The sequence below is a fragment of the Procambarus clarkii genome, chromosome 68 (assembly GCF_040958095.1).
Source record: "Procambarus clarkii isolate CNS0578487 chromosome 68, FALCON_Pclarkii_2.0, whole genome shotgun sequence".
Taxonomy (NCBI): Eukaryota; Metazoa; Arthropoda; class Malacostraca; order Decapoda; family Cambaridae; genus Procambarus; species Procambarus clarkii.
In genome coordinates, this window is record NC_091217.1 from 19572970 (window position 1) to 19596494 (window position 23525).

Sequence of the window (23525 nt, forward strand, 5' to 3'; positions counted from 1 at the left end):
ATATATCTAATACGGTAAGGTGATGTCGTTACATCGTTCAAATTAGTTTCAAATGGTCCGTCAGAAGGCTCCCTCGCATGGTTCTCTCAGACAGCAGGTTACCCGTGCGGAAAATCACAGCGACACCGAGTATACCCTATATATATCTAATACGTTAAGGTGATGTCGTTACATCGTTCAAATTAGTTTCAAATGGGCCGTCAGAAGGCTCCCTCGCATCGTTCTCTCAGACAGCAGGTTACCCGTGCGGAAAATGACAGCGACACCGAGTCTACCCTATATATATCTAATACGTTAAGGTGATGTCGTTACATCGTTCAAATTAGTTTCAAATCGTCGCCCAATAAGCACCCTGCTCTGAACATATAAAGAAAAAGTCTGATGTACCACACCCGATTCTGCAGAAAGGTAAATTTTTCGGCTCGATTCTCTCCAGAATATGCACATCTAAGTGAGGTGAGCACATGATCGCGAATGCACCGTAACCGAGAACAAACACCTTGCATTAAGGGAAAATATTGGAGCCAAAAAACGAAAATTGAAACATTTGCTCCTTTTCTCTCGAAACAACGAGACACTATGTCGACAATTCGTCAATTCTCGTCTGTAGGCTCCTTCGCATTGTTCTCTAAAACAGCAGATTACACATGAGGAATGTGAAAAAACACCAAGTCTACCCTATATGTCTCGAATACGTTAAGGTGATGTCATTACATCGTTCATTTGAGTTGCAAATGTTCGGCCAGGATGGGATGCAAACATAGTGTATAATATACTTTATGTTTGAATTGAGATTCCACCAAAGTTTACCACAACGGAACAAATGTTGCCAATACGCCAGTATCTGTCTGAAGGCTACCTAGCATGGTTCTCTCAGACAGCAGGTTACCCGTGCGGAAAATGACACCAACACCCAGTCTACCCTATATATATCGAATACGTTAAGGTGATGTCGTTACATCGTTCAAATGAGTTTCAAATGGACGCCCAATAAGCACCCTGTTCTGAACATATAAAGAACAGTTAGTAAGCCAACCAAAGGCTTAGGGCCCGCGCAGAAATATCCCTCCTAAAAAAATTCTTTTAATAATGCACAGTACTTCAGCTTTGCAGCTTACATGTGCATACCACACCGATTGCAATTCATCCACTTTTCATGGTGTTGTATTCAGTGTATTTTGAACTTTGTATTTGAAGTCTATAAATCTTTGCGCTTCATAAGATTTAATGAGGCATTAATGATTCAACAAATTTTACTCCTTTAAACATTAGATGAGGGAAGTTTTTACTCAGTCTAAGCATACTCCATTGTGAATTGTGTTAAGAACATTTATATTGCGACATGGAATTGATAAGCTCTTTATTTTGAGGATGGGATGCAAACATAGTGTATAATATAGTTAATGTTTTAATTGAGATTCCCACCAAAGATTCCCACAACGAGACAAATGTTGCCAATGCGCCAATATCCGTCAGAAGGCTCCCTCGCATGGTTCTATCAGACAGCAGGTTACCCGTGCGGAAAATGACAGCGACACCGAGTATACCCTATATATATCTAATACGTTAAGGTGATGTCGTTACATCGTTCAAATTAGTTTCAAATGGTCCGTCAGAAGGCTCCCTCGCATGGTTCTCTCAGACAGCAGGTTACCCCTGCGGAAAATGACAGCGATACCGAGTCTACCCTATATATATCTAATACGTTAAGGTGATGTCGTTACATCGTTCAAATTAGTTTCAAATGGTCCGTCAGAAGGCTCCCTCGCATGGTTCTCTCAGACAGCAGGTTACCCCTGCGGAAAATGACAGCGACACCTTGTCTACCCTATATATATCTAATACGTTAAGGTGATGTCGTTACATCGTTCAAATTAGTTTCAAATGGTCCGTCAGAAGGCTCCCTCACATGGTTCTCTCAGACAGCAAGTTACCCGTGCGGAAAATGACAGCGACACCGAGTCTACCCTATATATATCTAATACGTTAAGGTGATGTCGTTACATCGTTCAAATTAGTTTCAAATGGTCCGTCAGAAGGCTCCCTCGGATGGTTCTCTCAGACAGCAGGTTACCCGTGCGGAAAATCACAGCGACACCGAGTATACCCTATATATATCTAATACGTTAAGGTGATGTCGTTACATCGTTCAAATTAGTTTCAAATGGTCCGTCAGAAGGCTCCCTCGCATGGTTCTCTCAGACAGCAGGTTACCCGTGCGGAAAATGACAGCGACACCGAGTATACCCTATATATATCTAATACGTTAAGGTGATGTCGTTACATCGTTCAAATTAGTTTCAAATGGTCCGTCAGAAGGCTCCCTCGCATGGTTCTCTCAGACAGCAGGTTACCCGTGCGGAAAATGACAGCGACACCGAGTCTACCCTATATATATCTAATACGTTAAGGTGATGTCGTTACATCGTTCAAATTAGTTTCAAATGGTCGCCCAATAAGCACCCTGCTCAGAACATATAACGAAAAAGTGTGATGTACCACATTCGATTTCTGGAGAAAGGTAAATTTTTCGGCTCGATTTCCTCCAGAATAAGCACATCTAAGTGAGGTAAGCACATGATCGCGACCGCACCGGAAACGAGAACTAGCACCTTGCATTGAGGGAAAAGACTGGAGCCTAAAAACAAAATAATGGAAAACATTTGCTCCTTTTCTCTAGCAACAACGAGACACTATGTCGACAATTCGTCAATACTCGTCTGTAGGCTCCTTCGCATTGTTCTCTAAAACAGCAGATTACACATGAGGAATGTGAAAAAAAACCCAAGTCTACCCCATATGTATCGAATACGTTAAGGTGATGTCATTACATCGTTCATTTGAGATGCAAATGTTCGGCCAGGATGGGATGCAAACATAGTGTATAATATACTTTATGTTTGAATTGAGATTCCCACCAAAGTTTACCACAACGGAACAAATGTTGCCAATACGCCAGTATCTGTCTGAAGGCTACCTAGCATGGTTCTCTCAGACAGCAGGTTACCCGTGCGGAAAATGACACCAACACCCAGTCTACCCTATATATATCGAATACGTTAAGGTGATGTCGTTACATCGTTCAAATGAGTTTCAAATGGACGCCCAATAAGCACCCTGTTCTGAACATATAAAGAACACTTAGTAAGCCAACCAAAGGCTTAGGGCCCGCGCAGAAATATCCCTCCTAAAAAAATTCTTTTAATAATGCACAGTACTTCAGCTTTGCAGCTTACATGTGCATACCACACCGATTGCAATTCATCCACTTTTCATGGTGTTGTATTCAGTGTATTTTGAACTTTGTATTTGAAGTCTATAAATCTTTGCGCTTCATAAGATTTAATGAGGCATTAATGATTCAACAAATTTTACTCCTTTAAACATTAGATGAGGGAAGTTTTTACTCAGTCTAAGCATACTCCATTGTGAATTGTGTTAAGAACATTTATATTGCGACATGGAATTGATAAGCTCTTTATTTTGAGGATGGGATGCAAACATAGTGTATAATATAGTTAATGTTTTAATTGAGATTCCCACCAAAGATTCCCACAACGAGACAAATGTTGCCAATGCGCCAATATCCGTCAGAAGGCTCCCTCGCATGGTTCTATCAGACAGCAGGTTACCCCTGCGGAAAATGACAGCGACACCTTGTCTACCCTATATATATCTAATACGTTAAGGTGATGTCGTTACATCGTTCAAATTAGTTTCAAATGGTCCGTCAGAAGGCTCCCTCACATGGTTCTCTCAGACAGCAAGTTACCCGTGCGGAAAATGACAGCGACACCGAGTCTACCCTATATATATCTAATACGTTAAGGTGATGTCGTTACATCGTTCAAATTAGTTTCAAATGGTCCGTCAGAAGGCTCCCTCGGATGGTTCTCTCAGACAGCAGGTTACCCGTGCGGAAAATCACAGCGACACCGAGTATACCCTATATATATCTAATACGTTAAGGTGATGTCGTTACATCGTTCAAATTAGTTTCAAATGGTCCGTCAGAAGGCTCCCTCGCATGGTTCTCTCAGACAGCAGGTTACCCGTGCGGAAAATGACAGCGACACCGAGTATACCCTATATATATCTAATACGTTAAGGTGATGTCGTTACATCGTTCAAATTAGTTTCAAATGGTCCGTCAGAAGGCTCCCTCGCATGGTTCTCTCAGACAGCAGGTTACCCGTGCGGAAAATGACAGCGACACCGAGTCTACCCTATATATATCTAATACGTTAAGGTGATGTCGTTACATCGTTCAAATTAGTTTCAAATGGTCGCCCAATAAGCACCCTGCTCAGAACATATAACGAAAAAGTGTGATGTACCACATTCGATTTCTGGAGAAAGGTAAATTTTTCGGCTCGATTTCCTCCAGAATAAGCACATCTAAGTGAGGTAAGCACATGATCGCGACCGCACCGGAAACGAGAACTAGCACCTTGCATTGAGGGAAAAGACTGGAGCCTAAAAACAAAATAATGGAAAACATTTGCTCCTTTTCTCTAGCAACAACGAGACACTATGTCGACAATTCGTCAATACTCGTCTGTAGGCTCCTTCGCATTGTTCTCTAAAACAGCAGATTACACATGAGGAATGTGAAAAAAAACCCAAGTCTACCCCATATGTATCGAATACGTTAAGGTGATGTCATTACATCGTTCATTTGAGATGCAAATGTTCGGCCAGGATGGGATGCAAACATAGTGTATAATATACTTTATGTTTGAATTGAGATTCCCACCAAAGTTTACCACAACGGAACAAATGTTGCCAATACGCCAGTATCTGTCTGAAGGCTACCTAGCATGGTTCTCTCAGACAGCAGGTTACCCGTGCGGAAAATGACACCAACACCCAGTCTACCCTATATATATCGAATACGTTAAGGTGATGTCGTTACATCGTTCAAATGAGTTTCAAATGGACGCCCAATAAGCACCCTGTTCTGAACATATAAAGAACACTTAGTAAGCCAACCAAAGGCTTAGGGCCCGCGCAGAAATATCCCTCCTAAAAAAATTCTTTTAATAATGCACAGTACTTCAGCTTTGCAGCTTACATGTGCATACCACACCGATTGCAATTCATCCACTTTTCATGGTGTTGTATTCAGTGTATTTTGAACTTTGTATTTGAAGTCTATAAATCTTTGCGCTTCATAAGATTTAATGAGGCATTAATGATTCAACAAATTTTACTCCTTTAAACATTAGATGAGGGAAGTTTTTACTCAGTCTAAGCATACTCCATTGTGAATTGTGTTAAGAACATTTATATTGCGACATGGAATTGATAAGCTCTTTATTTTGAGGATGGGATGCAAACATAGTGTATAATATAGTTAATGTTTTAATTGAGATTCCCACCAAAGATTCCCACAACGAGACAAATGTTGCCAATGCGCCAATATCCGCCAGAAGGCTCCCTCGCATGGTTCTATCAGACAGCAGGTTACCCGTGCGGAAAATGACAGCGACACCTTGTCTACCCTATATATATCTAATACGTTAAGGTGATGTCGTTACATCGTTCAAATTAGTTTCAAATGGTCCGTCAGAAGGCTCCCTCACATGGTTCTCTCAGACAGCAAGTTACCCGTGCGGAAAATGACAGCGACACCGAGTCTACCCTATATATATCTAATACGTTAAGGTGATGTCGTTACATCGTTCAAATTAGTTTCAAATGGTCCGTCAGAAGGCTCCCTCGGATGGTTCTCTCAGACAGCAGGTTACCCGTGCGGAAAATCACAGCGACACCGAGTATACCCTATATATATCTAATACGTTAAGGTGATGTCGTTACATCGTTCAAATTAGTTTCAAATGGTCCGTCAGAAGGCTCCCTCGCATGGTTCTCTCAGACAGCAGGTTACCCGTGCGGAAAATGACAGCGACACCGAGTATACCCTATATATATCTAATACGTTAAGGTGATGTCGTTACATCGTTCAAATTAGTTTCAAATGGTCCGTCAGAAGGCTCCCTCGCATGGTTCTCTCAGACAGCAGGTTACCCGTGCGGAAAATGACAGCGACACCGAGTCTACCCTATATATATCTAATACGTTAAGGTGATGTCGTTACATCGTTCAAATTAGTTTCAAATGGTCGCCCAATAAGCACCCTGCTCAGAACATATAACGAAAAAGTGTGATGTACCACATTCGATTTCTGGAGAAAGGTAAATTTTTCGACCGCACCGGAAACGAGAACTAGCACCTTGCATTGAGGGAAAAGACTGGAGCCTAAAAACAAAATAATGGAAAACATTTGCTCCTTTTCTCTAGCAACAACGAGACACTATGTCGACAATTCGTCAATACTCGTCTGTAGGCTCCTTCGCATTGTTCTCTAAAACAGCAGATTACACATGAGGAATGTGAAAAAAACACCAAGTCTACCCCATATGTATCGAATACGTTAAGGTGATGTCATTACATCGTTCATTTGAGATGCAAATGTTCGGCCAGGATGGGATGCAAACATAGTGTATAATATACTTTATGTTTGAATTGAGATTCCCACCAAAGTTTACCACAACGGAACAAATGTTGCCAATACGCCAGTATCTGTCTGAAGGCTACCTAGCATGGTTCTCTCAGACAGCAGGTTACCCGTGCGGAAAATGACACCAACACCCAGTCTACCCTATATATATCGAATACGTTAAGGTGATGTCGTTACATCGTTCAAATGAGTTTCAAATGGACGCCCAATAAGCACCCTGTTCTGAACATATAAAGAACACTTAGTAAGCCAACCAAAGGCTTAGGGCCCGCGCAGAAATATCCCTCCTAAAAAAATTCTTTTAATAATGCACAGTACTTCAGCTTTGCAGCTTACATGTGCATACCACACCGATTGCAATTCATCCACTTTTCATGGTGTTGTATTCAGTGTATTTTGAACTTTGTATTTGAAGTCTATAAATCTTTGCGCTTCATAAGATTTAATGAGGCATTAATGATTCAACAAATTTTACTCCTTTAAACATTAGATGAGGGAAGTTTTTACTCAGTCTAAGCATACTCCATTGTGAATTGTGTTAAGAACATTTATATTGCGACATGGAATTGATAAGCTCTTTATTTTGAGGATGGGATGCAAACATAGTGTATAATATAGTTAATGCTTTAATTGAGATTCCCACCAAAGATTCCCACAACGAGACAAATGTTGCCAATGCGCCAATATCCGTCAGAAGGCTCCCTCGCATGGTTCTATCAGACAGCAGGTTACCCGTGCGGAAAATGACAGCGACACCGAGTATACCCTATATATATCTAATACGTTAAGGTGATGTCGTTACATCGTTCAAATTAGTTTCAAATGGTCCGTCAGAAGGCTCCCTCGCATGGTTCTCTCAGACAGCAGGTTACCCCTGCGGAAAATGACAGCGACACCGAGTCTACCCTATATATATCTAATACGTTAAGGTGATGTCGTTACATCGTTCAAATTAGTTTCAAATCGTCGCCCAATAAGCACCCTGCTCTGAACATATAAAGAAAAAGTCTGATGTACCACACCCGATTTCTGCAGAAAGGTAAATTTTTCGGCTCGATTCTCTCCAGAATATGCACATCTAAGTGAGGTGAGCACATGATCGCGAATGCACCGTAACCGAGAACAAACACCTTGCATTAAGGGAAAATATTGGAGCCAAAAAACGAAAATTGAAACATTTGCTCCTTTTCTCTCGAAACAACGAGACACTATGTCGACAATTCGTCAATTCTCGTCTGTAGGCTCCTTCGCATTGTTCTCTAAAACAGCAGATTACACATGAGGAATGTGAAAAAACACCAAGTCTACCCTATATGTCTCGAATACGTTAAGGTGATGTCATTACATCGTTCATTTGAGTTGCAAATGTTCCTCCAGAATGGGATGCAAACATAGTGTATAATATACTTTATGTTTGAATTGAGATTCCCACCAAAGTTTACCACAACGAAACAAATGTTGCCAATACGCCAGTATCTGTCAGAAGGCTACCTCGCATGGTTCTCTCAGACAGCAGGATACCCGTGCGGAAAATGACAGCGACACCGAGTCTACCCTATATATATCTAATACGTTAAGGTGATGTCGTTACATCGTTCAAATTAGTTTCAAATGGTCCGTCAGAAGGCTCCCTCGCATGGTCTCTCAGACAGCAGGTTACCCCTGCGGAAAATGACAGCGACACCTTGTCTACCCTATATATTTCTAATACGTTAAGGTGATGTCGTTACATCGTTCAAATTAGTTTCAAATGGTCCGTCAGAAGGCTCCCTCACATGGTTCTCTCAGACAGCAGGTTACCCGTGCGGAAAATGACAGCGACACCGAGTCTACCCTATATATATCTAATACGTTAAGGTGATGTCGTTACATCGTTCAAATTAGTTTCAAATGGTCCGTCAGAAGGCTCCCTCGGATGGTTCTCTCAGACAGCAGGTTACCCGTGCGGAAAATCACAGCGACACCGAGTATACCCTATATATATCTAATACGTTAAGTTGATGTCGTTACATCGTTCAAATTAGTTTCAAATGGTCCGTCAGAAGGCTCCCTCGCATGGTTCTCTCAGACAGCAGGTTACCCGTGCGAAAAATGACAGCGACACCGAGTCTACCCTATATATATCTAATACGGTAAGGTGATGTCGTTACATCGTTCAAATTAGTTTCAAATGGTCCGTCAGAAGGCTCCCTCGCATGGTTCTCTCAGACAGCAGGTTACCCGTGCGGAAAATCACAGCGACACCGAGTATACCCTATATATATCTAATACGTTAAGGTGATGTCGTTACATCGTTCAAATTAGTTTCAAATGGGCCGTCAGAAGGCTCCCTCGCATGGTTCTCTCAGACAGCAGGTTACCCGTGCGGAAAATGACAGCGACACCGAGTCTACCCTATATATATCTAATACGTTAAGGTGATGTCGTTACATCGTTCAAATTAGTTTCAAATCGTCGCCCAATAAGCACCCTGCTCTGAACATATAAAGAAAAAGTCTGATGTACCACACCCGATTTCTGCAGAAAGGTAATTTTTTCGGCTCGATTTTCTCCAGAATATGCACATCTAAGTGAGGTGAGCACATGATCGCGAATGCACCGTAACCGAGAACAAACACCTTGCATTTAGGGAAAATACTGGAGCCAAAAAACGAAAATTGAAACATTTGCTCCTTTTCTCTCGAAACAACGAGACACTTTGTCGACAATTCGTGAATACTCGTCTGTAGGCTCCTTCGCATGGTTCTCTAAAACAGCAGATTACCCATGAGGAATGTTTAAAAAACACCTATATGAGTCTACCCTATATGTATCGATTACGTTAAGGTCATGTCATTAAATCGTTCATTTGAGTTTCAAATGTTCGGCCAGTAAGCACCCTGCTCAGAACATATAACGAAAAAGTGTGATGTACCACATTCGATTTCTGGAGAAAGGTAAATTTTTCGGCTCGATTTCCTCCAGAATAAGCACATCTAAGTGAGGTGAGCACATGATCGCGACCGCACCGGAAACGAGAACTAGCACTTTGCATTGAGGGAAAAGACTGGAGCCTAAAAAAAAATAATGGGAAACATTTGCTCCTTTTCTCTAGCAACAACGAGACACTATGTCGACAATTCGTCAATACTCGTCTGTAGGCTCCTTCGCATTGTTCTCTAAAACAGCAGATTACACATGAGGAATGTGAAAAAAACACCAAGTCTACCCTATATGTATCGAATACGTTAAGGTGATGTCATTACATCGTTCATTTGAGTTGCAAATGTTCGGCCAGGATGGGATGCAAACATAGTGTATAATATACTTTATGTTTGAATTGAGATTCCCACCAAAGTTTACCACAACAAAACAAATGTTGCCAATACGCCAGTATCTGTCAGAAGGCTACCTCGCATGGTTCTCTCAGACAGCAGGTTACCCGTGCGAAAAATGACAGCGACACCGAGTCTACCCTATATATATCTAATACGGTAAGGTGATGTCGTTACATCGTTCAAATTAGTTTCAAATGGTCCGTCAGAAGGCTCCCTCGCATGGTTCTCTCAGACAGCAGGTTACCCGTGCGGAAAATCACAGCGACACCGAGTATACCCTATATATATCTAATACGTTAAGGTGATGTCGTTACATCGTTCAAATTAGTTTCAAATCGTCGCCCAATAAGCACCCTGCTCTGAACATATAAAGAAAAAGTCTGATGTACCACACCCGATTTCTGCAGAAAGGTAAATTTTTCGGCTCGATTCTCTCCAGAATATGCACATCTAAGTGAGGTGAGCACATGATCGCGAATGCACCGTAACCGAGAACAAACACCTTGCATTAAGGGAAAATATTGGAGCCAAAAAACGAAAATTGAAACATTTGCTCCTTTTCTCTCGAAACAACGAGACACTATGTCGACAATTCGTCAATTCTCGTCTGTAGGCTCCTTCGCATTGTTCTCTAAAACAGCAGATTACACATGAGGAATGTGAAAAAACACCAAGTCTACCCTATATGTCTCGAATACGTTAAGGTGATGTCATTACATCGTTCATTTGAGTTGCAAATGTTCCTCCAGAATGGGATGCAAACATAGTGTATAATATACTTTATGTTTGAATTGAGATTCCCACCAAAGTTTACCACAACGAAACAAATGTTGCCAATACGCCAGTATCTGTCAGAAGGCTACCTCGCATGGTTCTCTCAGACAGCAGGATACCCGTGCGGAAAATGACAGCGACACCGAGTCTACCCTATATATATCTAATACGTTAAGGTGATGTCGTTACATCGTTCAAATTAGTTTCAAATGGTCCGTCAGAAGGCTCCCTCGCATGGTTCTCTCAGACAGCAGGTTACCCCTGCGGAAAATGACAGCGACACCTTGTCTACCCTATATATATCTAATACGTTAAGGTGATGTCGTTACATCGTTCAAATTAGTTTCAAATGGTCCGTCAGAAGGCTCCCTCACATGGTTCTCTCAGACAGCAGGTTACCCGTGCGGAAAATGACAGCGACACCGAGTCTACTCTATATATATCTAATACGTTAAGGTGATGTCGTTACATCGTTCAAATTAGTTTCAAATGGTCCGTCAGAAGGCTCCCTCGGATGGTTCTCTCAGACAGCAGGTTACCCGTGCGGAAAATCACAGCGACACCGAGTATACCCTATATATATCTAATACGTTAAGTTGATGTCGTTACATCGTTCAAATTAGTTTCAAATGGTCCGTCAGAAGGCTCCCTCGCATGGTTCTCTCAGACAGCAGGTTACCCGTGCGAAAAATGACAGCGACACCGAGTCTACCCTATATATATCTAATACGGTAAGGTGATGTCGTTACATCGTTCAAATTAGTTTCAAATGGTCCGTCAGAAGGCTCCCTCGCATGGTTCTCTCAGACAGCAGGTTACCCGTGCGGAAAATCACAGCGACACCGAGTATACCCTATATATATCTAATACGTTAAGGTGATGTCGTTACATCGTTCAAATTAGTTTCAAATGGGCCGTCAGAAGGCTCCCTCGCATGGTTCTCTCAGACAGCAGGTTACCCGTGCGGAAAATGACAGCGACACCGAGTCTACCCTATATATATCTAATACGTTAAGGTGATGTCGTTACATCGTTCAAATTAGTTTCAAATCGTCGCCCAATAAGCACCCTGCTCTGAACATATAAAGAAAAAGTCTGATGTACCACACCCGATTTCTGCAGAAAGGTAAATTTTTCGGCTCGATTTTCTCCAGAACATGCACATCTAAGTGAGGTGAGCACATGATCGCGAATGCACCGTAACCGAGAACAAACACCTTGCATTTAGGGAAAATACTGGAGCCAAAAAACGAAAATTGAAACATTTGCTCCTTTTCTCTCGAAACAACGAGACACTTTGTCGACAATTCGTGAATACTCGTCTGTAGGCTCCTTCGCATGGTTCTCTAAAACAGCAGATTACCCATGAGGAATGTTTAAAAAACACCTATATGAGTCTACCCTATATGTATCGATTACGTTAAGGTCATGTCATTAAATCGTTCATTTGAGTTTCAAATGTTCGGCCAGTAAGCACCCTGCTCAGAACATATAACGAAAAAGTGTGATGTACCACATTCGATTTCTGGAGAAAGGTAAATTTTTCGGCTCGATTTCCTCCAGAATAAGCACATCTAAGTGAGGTGAGCACATGATCGCGACCGCACCGGAAACGAGAACTAGCACTTTGCATTGAGGGAAAAGACTGGAGCCTAAAAAAAAATAATGGGACACATTTGCTCCTTTTCTCTAGCAACAACGAGACACTATGTCGACAATTCGTCAATACTCGTCTGTAGGCTCCTTCGCATTGTTCTCTAAAACAGCAGATTACACATGAGGAATGTGAAAAAAACACCAAGTCTACCCTATATGTATCGAATACGTTAAGGTGATGTCATTACATCGTTCATTTGAGTTGCAAATGTTCGGCCAGGATGGGATGCAAACATAGTGTATAATATACTTTATGTTTGAATTGAGATTCCCACCAAAGTTTACCACAACAAAACAAATGTTGCCAATACGCCAGTATCTGTCAGAAGGCTACCTCGCATGGTTCTCTCAGACAGCAGGTTACCCGTGCGAAAAATGACAGCGACACCGAGTCTACCCTATATATATCTAATACGGTAAGGTGATGTCGTTACATCGTTCAAATTAGTTTCAAATGGTCCGTCAGAAGGCTCCCTCGCATGGTTCTCTCAGACAGCAGGTTACCCGTGCGGAAAATCACAGCGACACCGAGTATACCCTATATATATCTAATACGTTAAGGTGATGTCGTTACATCGTTCAAATTAGTTTCAAATCGTCGCCCAATAAGCACCCTGCTCTGAACATATAAAGAAAAAGTCTGATGTACCACACCCGATTTCTGCAGAAAGGTAAATTTTTCGGCTCGATTCTCTCCAGAATATGCACATCTAAGTGAGGTGAGCACATGATCGCGAATGCACCGTAACCGAGAACAAACACCTTGCATTAAGGGAAAATATTGGAGCCAAAAAACGAAAATTGAAACATTTGCTCCTTTTCTCTCGAAACAACGAGACACTATGTCGACAATTCGTCAATTCTCGTCTGTAGGCTCCTTCGCATTGTTCTCTAAAACAGCAGATTACACATGAGGAATGTGAAAAAACACCAAGTCTACCCTATATGTCTCGAATACGTTAAGGTGATGTCATTACATCGTTCATTTGAGTTGCAAATGTTCCTCCAGAATGGGATGCAAACATAGTGTATAATATACTTTATGTTTGAATTGAGATTCCCACCAAAGTTTACCACAACGAAACAAATGTTGCCAATACGCCAGTATCTGTCAGAAGGCTACCTCGCATGGTTCTCTCAGACAGCAGGATACCCGTGCGGAAAATGACAGCGACACCGAGTCTACCCTATATATATCTAATACGTTAAGGTGATGTCGTTACATCGTTCAAATTAGTTTCAAATGGTCCGTCAGAAGGCTCCCTCGCATGGTTCTCTCAGACAGCAGGTTACCCCTGCGGAAAATGACAGCGACACCTTGTCTATTCTATATATATCTAATACGTTAAGGTGATGTCGTTACATCGTTCAAATTAGTTTCAAATGGTCCGTCAGAAGGCTCCCTCACATGGTTCTCTCAGACAGCAGGTTACCCGTGCGGAAAATGACAGCGACACCGAGTCTACCCTATATATATCTAATACGTTAAGGTGATGTCGTTACATCGTTCAAATTAGTTTCAAATGGTCCGTCAGAAGGCTCCCTCGGATGGTTCTCTCAGACAGCAGGTTACCCGTGCGGAAAATCACAGCGACACCGAGTATACCCTATATATATCTAATACGTTAAGTTGATGTCGTTACATCGTTCAAATTAGTTTCAAATGGTCCGTCAGAAGGCTCCCTCGCATGGTTCTCTCAGACAGCAGGTTACCCGTGCGAAAAATGACAGCGACACCGAGTCTACCCTATATATATCTAATACGGTAAGGTGATGTCGTTACATCGTTCAAATTAGTTTCAAATGGTCCGTCAGAAGGCTCCCTCGCATGGTTCTCTCAGACAGCAGGTTACCCGTGCGGAAAATCACAGCGACACCGAGTATACCCTATATATATCTAATACGTTAAGGTGATGTCGTTACATCGTTCAAATTAGTTTCAAATGGGCCGTCAGAAGGCTCCCTCGCATGGTTCTCTCAGACAGCAGGTTACCCGTGCGGAAAATGACAGCGACACCGAGTCTACCCTATATATATCTAATACGTTAAGGTGATGTCGTTACATCGTTCAAATTAGTTTCAAATCGTCGCCCAATAAGCACCCTGCTCTGAACATATAAAGAAAAAGTCTGATGTACCACACCCGATTTCTGCAGAAAGGTAATTTTTTCGGCTCGATTTTCTCCAGAATATGCACATCTAAGTGAGGTGAGCACATGATCGCGAATGCACCGTAACCGAGAACAAACACCTTGCATTTAGGGAAAATACTGGAGCCAAAAAACGAAAATTGAAACATTTGCTCCTTTTCTCTCGAAACAACGAGACACTTTGTCGACAATTCGTGAATACTCGTCTGTAGGCTCCTTCGCATGGTTCTCTAAAACAGCAGATTACCCATGAGGAATGTTTAAAAAACACCTATATGAGTCTACCCTATATGTATCGATTACGTTAAGGTCATGTCATTAAATCGTTCATTTGAGTTTCAAATGTTCGGCCAGTAAGCACCCTGCTCAGAACATATAACGAAAAAGTGTGATGTACCACATTCGATTTCTGGAGAAAGGTAAATTTTTCGGCTCGATTTCCTCCAGAATAAGCACATCTAAGTGAGGTGAGCACATGATCGCGACCGCACCGGAAACGAGAACTAGCACTTTGCATTGAGGGAAAAGACTGGAGCCTAAAAAAAAATAATGGGAAACATTTGCTCCTTTTCTCTAGCAACAACGAGACACTATGTCGACAATTCGTCAATACTCGTCTGTAGGCTCCTTCGCATTGTTCTCTAAAACAGCAGATTACACATGAGGAATGTGAAAAAAACACCAAGTCTACCCTATATGTATCGAATACGTTAAGGTGATGTCATTACATCGTTCATTTGAGTTGCAAATGTTCGGCCAGGATGGGATGCAAACATAGTGTATAATATACTTTATGTTTGAATTGAGATTCCCACCAAAGTTTACCACAACAAAACAAATGTTGCCAATACGCCAGTATCTGTCAGAAGGCTACCTCGCATGGTTCTCTCAGACAGCAGGTTACCCGTGCGAAAAAAGACAGCGACACCGAGTCTACCCTATATATATCTAATACGGTAAGGTGATGTCGTTACATCGTTCAAATTAGTTTCAAATGGTCCGTCAGAAGGCTCCCTCGCATGGTTCTCTCAGACAGCAGGTTACCCGTGCGGAAAATCACAGCGACACCGAGTATACCCTATATATATCTAATACGTTAAGGTGATGTCGTTACATCGTTCAAATTAGTTTCAAATGGGCCGTCAGAAGGCTCCCTCGCATGGTTCTCTCAGACAGCAGGTTACCCGTGCGGAAAATGACAGCGACACCGAGTCTACCCTATATATATCTAATACGTTAAGGTGATGTCGTTACATCGTTCAAATTAGTTTCAAATCGTCGCCCAATAAGCACCCTGCTCTGAACATATAAAGAAAAAGTCTGATGTACCACACCCGATTTCTGCAGAAAGGTAATTTTTTCGGCTCGATTTTCTCCAGAATATGCACATCTAAGTGAGGTGAGCACATGATCGCGAATGCACCGTAACCGAGAACAAACACCTTGCATTTAGGGAAAATACTGGAGCCAAAAAACGAAAATTGAAACATTTGCTCCTTTTCTCTCGAAACAACGAGACACTTTGTCGACAATTCGTGAATACTCGTCTGTAGGCTCCTTCGCATGGTTCTCTAAAACAGCAGATTACCCATGAGGAATGTTTAAAAAACACCTATATGAGTCTACCCTATATGTATCGATTACGTTAAGGTCATGTCATTAAATCGTTCATTTGAGTTTCAAATGTTCGGCCAGTAAGCACCCTGCTCAGAACATATAACGAAAAAGTGTGATGTACCACATTCGATTTCTGGAGAAAGGTAAATTTTTCGGCTCGATTTCCTCCAGAATAAGCACATCTAAGTGAGGTGAGCACATGATCGCGACCGCACCGGAAACGAGAACTAGCACTTTGCATTGAGGGAAAAGACTGGAGCCTAAAAAAAAATAATGGGAAACATTTGCTCCTTTTCTCTAGCAACAACGAGACACTATGTCGACAATTCGTCAATACTCGTCTGTAGGCTCCTTCGCATTGTTCTCTAAAACAGCAGATTACACATGAGGAATGTGAAAAAAACACCAAGTCTACCCTATATGTATCGAATACGTTAAGGTGATGTCATTACATCGTTCATTTGAGTTGCAAATGTTCGGCCAGGATGGGATGCAAACATAGTGTATAATATACTTTATGTTTGAATTGAGATTCCCACCAAAGTTTACCACAACAAAACAAATGTTGCCAATACGCCAGTATCTGTCAGAAGGCTACCTCGCATGGTTCTCTCAGACAGCAGGTTACCCGTGCGAAAAATGACAGCGACACCGAGTCTACCCTATATATATCTAATACGGTAAGGTGATGTCGTTACATCGTTCAAATTAGTTTCAAATGGTCCGTCAGAAGGCTCCCTCGCATGGTTCTCTCAGACAGCAGGTTACCCGTGCGGAAAATCACAGCGACACCGAGTATACCCTATATATATCTAATACGTTAAGGTGATGTCGTTACATCGTTCAAATTAGTTTCAAATGGGCCGTCAGAAGGCTCCCTCGCATGGTTCTCTCAGACAGCAGGTTACCCGTGCGGAAAATGACAGCGACACCGAGTCTACCCTATATATATCTAATACGTTAAGGTGATGTCGTTACATCGTTCAAATTAGTTTCAAATCGTCGCCCAATAAGCACCCTGCTCTGAACATATAAAGAAAAAGTCTGATGTACCACACCCGATTTCTGCAGAAAGGTAAATTTTTCGGCTCGATTTTCTCCAGAACATGCACATCTAAGTGAGGTGAGCACATGATCGCGAATGCACCGTAACCGAGAACAAACACCTTGCATTTAGGGAAAATACTGGAGCCAAAAAACGAAAATTGAAACATTTGCTCCTTTTCTCTCGAAACAACGAGACACTTTGTCGACAATTCGTGAATACTCGTCTGTAGGCTCCTTCGCATGGTTCTCTAAAACAGCAGATTACCCATGAGGAATGTTTAAAAAACACCTATATGAGTCTACCCTATATGTATCGATTACGTTAAGGTCATGTCATTAAATCGTTCATTTGAGTTTCAAATGTTCGGCCAGTAAGCACCCTGCTCAGAACATATAACGAAAAAGTGTGATGTACCACATTCGATTTCTGGAGAAAGGTAAATTTTTCGGCTCGATTTCCTCCAGAATAAGCACATCTAAGTGAGGTGAGCACATGATCGCGACCGCACCGGAAACGAGAACTAGCACTTTGCATTGAGGGAAAAGACTGGAGCCTAAAAAAAAATAATGGGAAACATTTGCTCCTTTTCTCTAGCAACAACGAGACACTATGTCGACAATTCGTCAATACTCGTCTGTAGGCTCCTTCGCATTGTTCTCTAAAACAGCAGATTACACATGAGGAATGTGAAAAAAACACCAAGTCTACCCTATATGTATCGAATACGTTAAGGTGATGTCATTACATCGTTCATTTGAGTTGCAAATGTTCGGCCAGGATGGGATGCAAACATAGTGTATAATATACTTTATGTTTGAATTGAGATTCCCACCAAAGTTTACCACAACAAAACAAATGTTGCCAATACGCCAGTATCTGTCAGAAGGCTACCTCGCATGGTTCTCTCAGACAGCAGGTTACCCGTGCGAAAAATGACAGCGACACCGAGTCTACCCTATATATATCTAATACGGTAAGGTGATGTCGTTACATCGTTCAAATTAGTTTCAAATGGTCCGTCAGAAGGCTCCCTCGCATGGTTCTCTCAGACAGCAGGTTACCCGTGCGGAAAATGACAGCGACACCGAGTCTACCCTATATATATCTAATACGTTAAGGTGATGTCGTTACATCGTTCAAATTAGTTTCAAATCGTCGCCCAATAAGCACCCTGCTCTGAACATATAAAGAAAAAGTCTGATGTACCACACCCGATTTCTGCAGAAAGGTAAATTTTTCGGCTCGATTTTCTCCAGAACATGCACATCTAAGTGAGGTGAGCACATGATCGCGAATGCACCGTAACCGAGAACAAACACCTTGCATTTAGGGAAAATACTGGAGCCAAAAAACGAAAATTGAAACATTTGCTCCTTTCCTCTCGAAACAACGAGACACTTTGTCGACAATTCGTGAATACTCGTCTGTAGGCTCCTTCGCATGGTTCTCTAAAACAGCAGATTACCCATGAGGAATGTTTAAAAAACACCTATATGAGTCTACCCTATATGTATCGATTACGTTAAGGTCATGTCATTAAATCGTTCATTTGAGTTTCAAATGTTCGGCCAGTAAGCACCCTGCTCAGAACATATAACGAAAAAGTGTGATGTACCACATTCGATTTCTGGAGAAAGGTAAATTTTTCGGCTCGATTTCCTCCAGAATAAGCACATCTAAGTGAGGTGAGCACATGATCGCGACCGCACCGGAAACGAGAACTAGCACTTTGCATTGAGGGAAAAGACTGGAGCCTAAAAAAAAATAATGGGAAACATTTGCTCCTTTTCTCTAGCAACAACGAGACACTATGTCGACAATTCGTCAATACTCGTCTGTAGGCTCCTTCGCATTGTTCTCTAAAACAGCAGATTACACATGAGGAATGTGAAAAAAACACCAAGTCTACCCTATATGTATCGAATACGTTAAGGTGATGTCATTACATCGTTCATTTGAGTTGCAAATGTTCGGCCAGGATGGGATGCAAACATAGTGTATAATATACTTTATGTTTGAATTGAGATTCCCACCAAAGTTTACCACAACAAAACAAATGTTGCCAATACGCCAGTATCTGTCAGAAGGCTACCTCGCATGGTTCTCTCAGACAGCAGGTTACCCGTGCGAAAAATGACAGCGACACCGAGTCTACCCTATATATATCTAATACGGTAAGGTGATGTCGTTACATCGTTCAAATTAGTTTCAAATGGTCCGTCAGAAGGCTCCCTCGCATGGTTCTCTCAGACAGCAGGTTACCCGTGCGGAAAATCACAGCGACACCGAGTATACCCTATATATATCTAATACGTTAAGGTGATGTCGTTACATCGTTCAAATTAGTTTCAAATGGGCCGTCAGAAGGCTCCCTCGCATCGTTCTCTCAGACAGCAGGTTACCCGTGCGGAAAATGACAGCGACACCGAGTCTACCCTATATATATCTAATACGTTAAGGTGATGTCGTTACATCGTTCAAATTAGTTTCAAATCGTCGCCCAATAAGCACCCTGCTCTGAACATATAAAGAAAAAGTCTGATGTACCACACCCGATTTCTGCAGAAAGGTAAATTTTTCGGCTCGATTCTCTCCAGAATATGCACATCTAAGTGAGGTGAGCACATGATCGCGAATGCACCGTAACCGAGAACAAACACCTTGCATTAAGGGAAAATATTGGAGCCAAAAAACGAAAATTGAAACATTTGCTCCTTTTCTCTCGAAACAACGAGACACTATGTCGACAATTCGTCAATTCTCGTCTGTAGGCTCCTTCGCATTGTTCTCTAAAACAGCAGATTACACATGAGGAATGTGAAAAAACACCAAGTCTACCCTATATGTCTCGAATACGTTAAGGTGATGTCATTACATCGTTCATTTGAGTTGCAAATGTTCGGCCAGGATGGGATGCAAACATAGTGTATAATATACTTTATGTTTGAATTGAGATTCCCACCAAAGTTTACCACAACGGAACAAATGTTGCCAATACGCCAGTATCTGTCTGAAGGCTACCTAGCATGGTTCTCTCAGACAGCAGGTTACCCGTGCGGAAAATGACACCAACACCCAGTCTACCCTATATATATCGAATACGTTAAGGTGATGTCGTTACATCGTTCAAATGAGTTTCAAATGGACGCCCAATAAGCACCCTGTTCTGAACATATAAAGAACAGTTAGTAAGCCAACCAAAGGCTTAGGGCCCGCGCAGAAATATCCCTCCTAAAAAAATTCTTTTAATAATGCACAGTACTTCAGCTTTGCAGCTTACATGTGCATACCACACCGATTGCAATTCATCCACTTTTCATGGTGTTGTATTCAGTGTATTTTGAACTTTGTATTTGAAGTCTATAAATCTTTGCGCTTCATAAGATTTAATGAGGCATTAATGATTCAACAAATTTTACTCCTTTAAACATTAGATGAGGGAAGTTTTTACTCAGTCTAAGCATACTCCATTGTGAATTGTGTTAAGAACATTTATATTGCGACATGGAATTGATAAGCTCTTTATTTTGAGGATGGGATGCAAACATAGTGTATAATATAGTTAATGTTTTAATTGAGATTCCCACCAAAGATTCCCACAACGAGACAAATGTTGCCAATGCGCCAATATCCGTCAGAAGGCTCCCTCGCATGGTTCTATCAGACAGCAGGTTACCCGTGCGGAAAATGACAGCGACACCGAGTATACCCTATATATATCTAATACGTTAAGGTGATGTCGTTACATCGTTCAAATTAGTTTCAAATGGTCCGTCAGAAGGCTCCCTCGCATGGTTCTCTCAGACAGCAGGTTACCCCTGCGGAAAATGACAGCGATACCGAGTCTACCCTATATATATCTAATACGTTAAGGTGATGTCGTTACATCGTTCAAATTAGTTTCAAATGGTCCGTCAGAAGGCTCCCTCGCATGGTTCTCTCAGACAGCAGGTTACCCCTGCGGAAAATGACAGCGACACCTTGTCTACCCTATATATATCTAATACGTTAAGGTGATGTCGTTACATCGTTCAAATTAGTTTCAAATGGTCCGTCAGAAGGCTCCCTCACATGGTTCTCTCAGACAGCAAGTTACCCGTGCGGAAAATGACAGCGACACCGAGTCTACCCTATATATATCTAATACGTTAAGGTGATGTCGTTACATCGTTCAAATTAGTTTCAAATGGTCCGTCAGAAGGCTCCCTCGGATGGTTCTCTCAGACAGCAGGTTACCCGTGCGGAAAATCACAGCGACACCGAGTATACCCTATATATATCTAATACGTTAAGGTGATGTCGTTACATCGTTCAAATTAGTTTCAAATGGTCCGTCAGAAGGCTCCCTCGCATGGTTCTCTCAGACAGCAGGTTACCCGTGCGGAAAATGACAGCGACACCGAGTATACCCTATATATATCTAATACGTTAAGGTGATGTCGTTACATCGTTCAAATTAGTTTCAAATGGTCCGTCAGAAGGCTCCCTCGCATGGTTCTCTCAGACAGCAGGTTACCCGTGCGGAAAATGACAGCGACACCGAGTCTACCCTATATATATCTAATACGTTAAGGTGATGTCGTTACATCGTTCAAATTAGTTTCAAATGGTCGCCCAATAAGCACCCTGCTCAGAACATATAACGAAAAAGTGTGATGTACCACATTCGATTTCTGGAGAAAGGTAAATTTTTCGGCTCGATTTCCTCCAGAATAAGCACATCTAAGTGAGGTAAGCACATGATCGCGACCGCACCGGAAACGAGAACTAGCACCTTGCATTGAGGGAAAAGACTGGAGCCTAAAAACAAAATAATGGAAAACATTTGCTCCTTTTCTCTAGCAACAACGAGACACTATGTCGACAATTCGTCAATACTCGTCTGTAGGCTCCTTCGCATTGTTCTCTAAAACAGCAGATTACACATGAGGAATGTGAAAAAAAACCCAAGTCTACCCCATATGTATCGAATACGTTAAGGTGATGTCATTACATCGTTCATTTGAGATGCAAATGTTCGGCCAGGATGGGATGCAAACATAGTGTATAATATACTTTATGTTTGAATTGAGATTCCCACCAAAGTTTACCACAACGGAACAAATGTTGCCAATACGCCAGTATCTGTCTGAAGGCTACCTAGCATGGTTCTCTCAGACAGCAGGTTACCCGTGCGGAAAATGACACCAACACCCAGTCTACCCTATATATATCGAATACGTTAAGGTGATGTCGTTACATCGTTCAAATGAGTTTCAAATGGACGCCCAATAAGCACCCTGTTCTGAACATATAAAGAACACTTAGTAAGCCAACCAAAGGCTTAGGGCCCGCGCAGAAATATCCCTCCTAAAAAAATTCTTTTAATAATGCACAGTACTTCAGCTTTGCAGCTTACATGTGCATACCACACCGATTGCAATTCATCCACTTTTCATGGTGTTGTATTCAGTGTATTTTGAACTTTGTATTTGAAGTCTATAAATCTTTGCGCTTCATAAGATTTAATGAGGCATTAATGATTCAACAAATTTTACTCCTTTAAACATTAGATGAGGGAAGTTTTTACTCAGTCTAAGCATACTCCATTGTGAATTGTGTTAAGAACATTTATATTGCGACATGGAATTGATAAGCTCTTTATTTTGAGGATGGGATGCAAACATAGTGTATAATATAGTTAATGTTTTAATTGAGATTCCCACCAAAGATTCCCACAACGAGACAAATGTTGCCAATGCGCCAATATCCGTCAGAAGGCTCCCTCGCATGGTTCTATCAGACAGCAGGTTACCCCTGCGGAAAATGACAGCGACACCTTGTCTACCCTATATATATCTAATACGTTAAGGTGATGTCGTTACATCGTTCAAATTAGTTTCAAATGGTCCGTCAGAAGGCTCCCTCACATGGTTCTCTCAGACAGCAAGTTACCCGTGCGGAAAATGACAGCGACACCGAGTCTACCCTATATATATCTAATACGTTAAGGTGATGTCGTTACATCGTTCAAATTAGTTTCAAATGGTCCGTCAGAAGGCTCCCTCGGATGGTTCTCTCAGACAGCAGGTTACCCGTGCGGAAAATCACAGCGACACCGAGTATACCCTATATATATCTAATACGTTAAGGTGATGTCGTTACATCGTTCAAATTAGTTTCAAATGGTCCGTCAGAAGGCTCCCTCGCATGGTTCTCTCAGACAGCAGGTTACCCGTGCGGAAAATGACAGCGACACCGAGTATACCCTATATATATCTAATACGTTAAGGTGATGTCGTTACATCGTTCAAATTAGTTTCAAATGGTCCGTCAGAAGGCTCCCTCGCATGGTTCTCTCAGACAGCAGGTTACCCGTGCGGAAAATGACAGCGACACCGAGTCTACCCTATATATATCTAATACGTTAAGGTGATGTCGTTACATCGTTCAAATTAGTT